We start from the raw sequence: 6,742 nt of genomic DNA, 5'->3' as shown, positions 1-6,742 counted from the left end.
ATGGAATCTGGAATAGAGACTACATGGAGCTGGAGAGTCTTCATGAACCATGGTCCTGTGGAGGTGGGGGCAGCAGAAAGGAGAGGATTTTTCTAAAAGGGGTGTCCCCTTCCTCATGGACTGGATCTCAGCCTCTCTCTCCTTTATGTCCTTCTAATCCAGATGGATTTCAGTGGTATCTCTGGGTCCAAAATGAGCTTCTAATACACACTTCAGTCAGGACTGGCACCTGGTACCTCATCTAGTATTATCCTCAGAAGCTCCTAAAAGGAGTCAGCACTGCTTTCCTGCATACATTAAGAATCAAATGTGGGAAAGTGCCATACATACGGCTTCTTCTCAGGTTATAAAATGGTAAAAGGGACCCCCAAGAAAGTGACCCCCAAAGCCCTGTTACGGTATCAGCCCCATGCTCCCCATCCAGGCTATGCTATCTCACTTCAGCTCTATCCTCTGCTTCTTCCTTTCCTTTAGAAGGCCAGGTCTTCCTTCAAGGCTGGGTTCCTGCCAGGCAGAGCAGGGTCTCCCACTCACAGCTGGCTGCCTCTTGCTCAGTTCAGCCCTAGGACTGTAGTCTGGCTTCCTAACTTGCCGCATCTTAAAGAGACAAGAAAATCCAACAAGAATGGCACTACAGAGAACACTGTCAAAGTAGACAACACAGTAGCCCAGCACAGCATCTGTCTTGAAGTCTTTCTGACAGCCGTGTCCCCCCGCCCCCAAACAAACTGGGAAGGTCCCCTGAGTACCTACACAAGAGATTGTCCTTTGACCTCAATATATGTATGCCTAAATGCACACAGGAAGGAAGGAGAGAGAGAAAGAGAAGGAAGGATGGAGGGAGGGAGGAAAAAGGAAGGAGAATTGGAAAGTCGGAAGGAAGGGGGCGGGGAGCAAAACATAAGATTAATTGATGACTGTGCTTTGCACTGCAAAATACCAGTCAGCAAAAAGAACAGAAAGGAGCTAAAGGGGGGAAAAAGTAACATGTTCGTTTTACGAGGAGCCTGAATAGCTGCCACACCTTTGATGGAAGAGGCAACAGCTCACTCTCCTCAGAGGATAAATCCATTTGCAACAGCTATGGCCAATGTGGTGGCCAAGGCACGGGGCCAGCGCCATGTTAAGGAGAAGAGAATCCTGGATTGTAAATCCAGTTTTGGGGTCCCAAGGCTCCGGCCCCTTCTTTCTATCTGCCTGGAGACGTTGGCAGCCTTTGCTTCTGTCTCCTGTTGTTTCTGTTTTGCAGATTATGGGAAGAGAGATCTCAAGCAATGCATGTGGCTCACTTCGGCCCCAGGGAAACCGCAGCTTCTCATCCTTCTCTTTGCTACTGAGGGGGGAGATGTAGCATCTTCCCCTCTGGCAGCCTTTGCTCCAAATACATTTTAACAGATATAGGCAATGCAGAGCGAATTTTCATGTCATGCTTGAGATTTACCTAATTTTTAAGACACGGAGGTGATCTGAAGGAGTTCTTCCTAGGTTATGGCTGGATGCGTAGATCTCCTGTCCCCAGGGGTTCCCTTTAAGAATGCCTCTTCCTGGGGAAGTTTCTGGACCTAAATCCAGCCTTCTTGTTTCTCAACAATACAGTGGTCTCCTGGTCTATCATCTCCCTAGGCATGCTGAGAAATGGGGGAAAGAAAATGAGGATGACCACAGGTCCAACATTCTCCCCAACCCAGCCCTGCTGGTCTCAGTGGGAGGGATAAGAACAAAAGGACTCTGGGAAAATTAAACTGTGTGTGTGGATACAGACAGCTGCTTTCACTCTCAGGCCACTCCCAGGGCACTAATATATGAACTTGGGATAGCAGAGTCAAGGTGTGAAGGCCACAGGAGAGAGTCAAAGGCAAGTGAAATGAAGGAACCAAACTAATACTGACAACCTAGCACCTTTGTCTCTTAGTCATAAAAGCAGACGTCGGGGAGCCCACAACGAAGACAGATGAGATCTGTCAAGCCCTGTGAAATTTCTGTGTTGTCTGTTATACTCCAAATCTGTGATAAATGCAACTGTGACTTTAACTCTTTGACAACAAACTTACTGGAGGTTAGTAGGATTACTCTAAATTCACAGAGAAGGACTTAGAAACTACAGGGGCTATATTAGGGTGCCTACACCTATAGAGTCAGTTGCGAATGATGGGTAGCAGAGCTGTATCCATTACTTGGGTGCATGAAGTGTGTGAAGACCACCTGCTTCTCTTGTGAAGCCCCGCTCCTATCCCTAGCCTGGAAAGAGGTCTTCACAAACCTACTCAGGGACAGATTTCTGCCCTCCTGCCTTCTAAAACTCTCAAATCCAAACTGGCTGTAGACCTCAACAAAGAGAACTCCCTGGAAGGACTTAGTGAGCATTTCCTCCCTGGCACTGTTCTTTCATGTGACCAGAAACAAGCAGTTGAGGATACAAATCAAAACAGAGGCCATACCATTTGATGATTGGGAAAAGCCGGAGAAATGGGGTTTCAGTTCTGAGAGAAGGTTTCAGATTGGTCTTTCTTTTCCCAAAACCACTCCTGGAGGCTGAGGGATTGGTGCCTATTTCACAAGTCTGTTTGAAGTCATCTGGGTGATTGACATGGAATGAGAGAAAGCAGGAATCCTTCCTTGCTCCAGGGGAATTCAGAAATGTCTCCTATTGGAGTCCAGAACACCCTTTTCTTCACTGTTCTCCCTGGTGGAAGCTTCTTGCCCAGATCATTAGCTGTACAGATTTCAACACCAAGTGCACTGTGTACGGGGATGGGAGTCACAGAGGTACTTCCTAAAATCAGCCAGCCTTCAGGAGGTGGAAATAGCTTTGATTAAATAAAGAAAGAGCATGCTGGGCTGTTTTCTGAGGTGGTAGTACCATTGTCCTCCTAAATATATTATTCCATACTGCCTCTGCCTCCAGACATCACTTTCTCTAGGAAGTTATGCTGACCATAAACTTGAAGAGATCCACAACTGTAACTAATTGTTCTCAGTTCTCATTGATTGTCAAAGCTTCTGACAGATTTTTCCAAAATAGCAACAGAAGTTGCTGCACACACTAAACTCTCAATGTGCGCGCCCACACCCCCAGTGAACACCCCTGGTTAAAGGGCTTCCAGGGTGCTAGTGTAGCCACCACAGAGCGCCAGAAGAATGACAGGAATCTATTCCCCTAAGGTAAGAGAGCCCCTCTGTTGAGCCAGGTATAAATGCATGTCCATGCAAATGCCCAAGAGGAAAGCTGGGGGAATAAGCAAATCCGCTTTTTCAATTATAATTCCCTAACCCAGCTCTAAAATGAATCTAAGAAAGTAATGACAACATTGCAAAAACAATTGGGTCTATGAAAGACTAAAGGATGAACTTCTGCTCCTTTAAACAGATTTAAACAGAGACTCCCTAGGCTTTTGTTCAGATACAAATGACACTCTGTCTCCCTGCTACTTAAATTTCTACTCTGTAAAACTCTTCCATGAAAGGTAGGAGTGGGTACCACATGAAGATCAGTGTCCCCTTTCATCGGGCAAGATTCTTCCCAATGAGCAAGGAGCAACAATGTTGCATTCCCCAAACCAGAGGCAAGAATATTCTCTAAGAGCAGTTCAGTTCAGGGTCTGAAACTCCCAAACTCAGAGCTTTGGAAATTACAGTGATGCTTTGACTTCAGTCATAAAAGCAGCTGGGGCTCCAGGTGATCAGTGGTTAATGGCCAGTGATAATAAAAGAAAAGGTGATGTATGTGTGTATGTACAATCAGACTCACAAACACAACTTCTTCTTCTTCTTCTTCTTCTTCTTCTTCTTCTTCTTCTTCTTCTTCTTCTTCTTCTTCTTCTTCTTCTTCTTCTTCTTCTTCTTCAACAGTACTGTCCTTCCACATAGATGGGAAATTCTAGTGACAATGATCCAATCCATGCCTGAAGGGAGCAATAATGATGCTAATGATGACTTTATTTCTGCTAGATTTCTTCTGGAGTGTTTCATGATTATTGAAGAATTATCATTCATGGGCCAGAGACATGTTTGTAAGAAAAGTGTGTTGAGAACACATACTTAGCATTCTACATTGAAATCTGAGCTATCTGTTGATGTCACATGTTTCTAAAACCTTTATCCCAGGAACCAGATCTTCAGGCCATTCCCGGATGACCAGTGATAGATGGATGTGTGATGCTCCTGCTGACCCCTCCTAGGTAAACCTTAGATCCATACATGAAGGACCAATCCTCACACCACAGGACCCAGATCCATGTCTTCCTGGGCCATGGGCTAAGAGTGAGGCCCCTGCTTGCAAGGTGGACTGGAGAGAGGACAAGTAGAAACTGGTGCCCAGCCATCCCTAGAGTAGCCACACTGCCCTTACTCTATTAAGCACACTTTCCAGTGGCCGAGCTCTTAAAGAATTCCCAGTTGAGGTGATGGGGTGGGTGGGGAGATTGGAATATTTTTGTCAAGTTTACACTCCTGATACTGATCTCACCCAGCTCTTCTCTACCTATGCTAACTTCTGACTTCCGTTTCTTTTCTTCTTTTTTTTTCCTTCCTTTGCTTTTATGTTCTGTTAAGTTTCCATGTGTGCATGTAAAGTAGTGGGCTTCATGACGGCATTTCCATACATATGTGCCATTGTGCTTAGTTGTCACTGGTTCGTTTCCCTTTCCTAATACCCTCCATGTGTCCCTGCCACTCTGCAACTGATTCCCTTCCTTCTCCCAATTACATTTTTTTCTGGCCACTTCTTTCCTGTTAGCATCTCCCTTAAGGTCTTTCATTTTCTTAGAACCTACTTCTAGTTCTCTCTCTCTCTCTCTCTCTCTCTCTCTCTCTCTCTCTCTCTCTCTCTCTCATTCTCTCTCTCTCTCTCTCTCTCTCTCATTCTCTCTCTCTCTCTCTCTCTCTCTCTCTCTCACACACACACACACACACACACCATTCTTAAAATAGTTCAATTTGAAAATTTGAAGATGCCCTCTAACTGTGATGTCCTCTGACTTGAAAAGTCTGACTGGTGATTACTAGTGGGTCCCCTGTGCTCCATTGAATACACATATATGCAGCACTAACTGGACTTAATAGGTTACAAGAATAAAAGGCATAAAGATGAAGTGGGGAGAGAGCTACGCTGGGAGGATTTTGGAGGAACTGGAGGGGAAGAAGACGAGAGCCCATATGACAGTATTTCTCTATACACATGAATACAATTCTAAATGATTTTTTTTTTTAACAAAAGAGCTGCATTGTGGCAGTGAAGCTCTTCGGTTACTGCCTTGGGTCAACACTCAAGTGTGGGATACATTGGTCACCTTTTAGTGTCTTCTTTCCTAACTGTACTTGATGGTGTTTCTAGAATGTGTCATTTCTTAAGACACTAGCCATTTCCTCCATGGAAATTTGTTACAGACTCAATGTGTAAAGTGATTCTATTGCTTCTGAAACACAATCAGTGGGTATTAGGTATTAGCTCGTTTAATCTTCCTTTAACAGAAGGAGAGCTCAGTGTCTGTCATCCTTCCTTTAAAATTTTTCCTTAAGAATGATTTAAAAATTAAATGCAGAGAAAGGAAAAATGCTGAGACATTTGAAAGTATTTCCATTGCAAATTATCATTAGTAACAGGCTGCCAGGGCGCTGTTCCAGCTGGCCAGTGGCTGCCTTTAACTGTGTGGGGTTCTAAGCCACATCACTGGGCAGGGCATGTGCATAGTGCTGGCCTGCTCCTCTGAGAGTTCAACCAACGTGTGGCTTTGGTTGAACCTGCATCCCGTTTGTTTGTATGGTTTACTGTCAATGCTTTCGGCAGGGTTCATGAAATATCTAACTGGAAATGTCCTGAGTTCAGACTCCATTACCCTCTATCACACATCACAAGCCCCAAATACAAGGAACTCCCAAGGTGCCGCCTCAGCAAAGGAACAGTGGAGAGGTCATGCATGCACAGCCCTTCAGGAGAACTCTCACTGGGACTCTGCAGGGGATTGGCTGTGTGTGAAGAATCGCTCTGGTCCTTCTCTTGGAGACTCCTTCCAGAGGCTTCCCACCCACCTACCCAGTACTTGTCATGTCTCAGTTGCAATGGCTTCTGAGCCAATCATTCTGAGCACCAATGTAAATATGGCCCCGTCAGCTCACGCTCCATTGATAGGCAGCAAGCCCATAGAGTCCTGGATTTTACATACTATTAGTACTGTCCATTAATAATAATAATGTGGGCTAGTGGGAGGGGTAACACCCAGAGTTGGGTTTCCTCTTCTCAAAAGAGAAAGGAAAGGTGGAATAGGAGAAGGACTTGTGTGATGGAGTATGGGAAGTGAGAAAATTTTACATTTCTATTTTTTAATTAATTTATTTTTTATTCTTCTCTCATATATATATAATTTCCCCTTCCTCCTCTTCTTCCAGTCCCTCCCTCAAACCCCAAGTTATACTACTCTCTTCTCCTTGGGAAGAATAGGCTTCCCTGGGGTATAGGAGCCAAACAAGGCATAACAAGATACCATAAGACTAGGCACATAATCTCATAGTAAGGATGGACTAGGCAACTCAGTAGAAGGAAAAGTGTCCCAAGAGCAGGCAAATGAGCCAGAGCCAGCCCCTGCTCCCACTGTTAGGAGTCCCACAAGAACACCAAGTTAGACAACCATAACATATATTCAGACACATATAGGCTCCCTGGTTGGCACTTCAGTATCTATGATTCTGTAAGTGCCCAGGTTAGTTGATTCTGTGGGGTTTTTGTCTGTGTGTGTGTGTGTTGCCC

Source organism: Apodemus sylvaticus, chromosome 6 (assembly GCF_947179515.1).
Source record: "Apodemus sylvaticus chromosome 6, mApoSyl1.1, whole genome shotgun sequence".
NCBI classification, from domain to species: Eukaryota; Metazoa; Chordata; class Mammalia; order Rodentia; family Muridae; genus Apodemus; species Apodemus sylvaticus.
The sequence above is the reverse complement of the archived record's forward strand: the minus strand, read 5'-3'. Positions refer to the sequence as shown.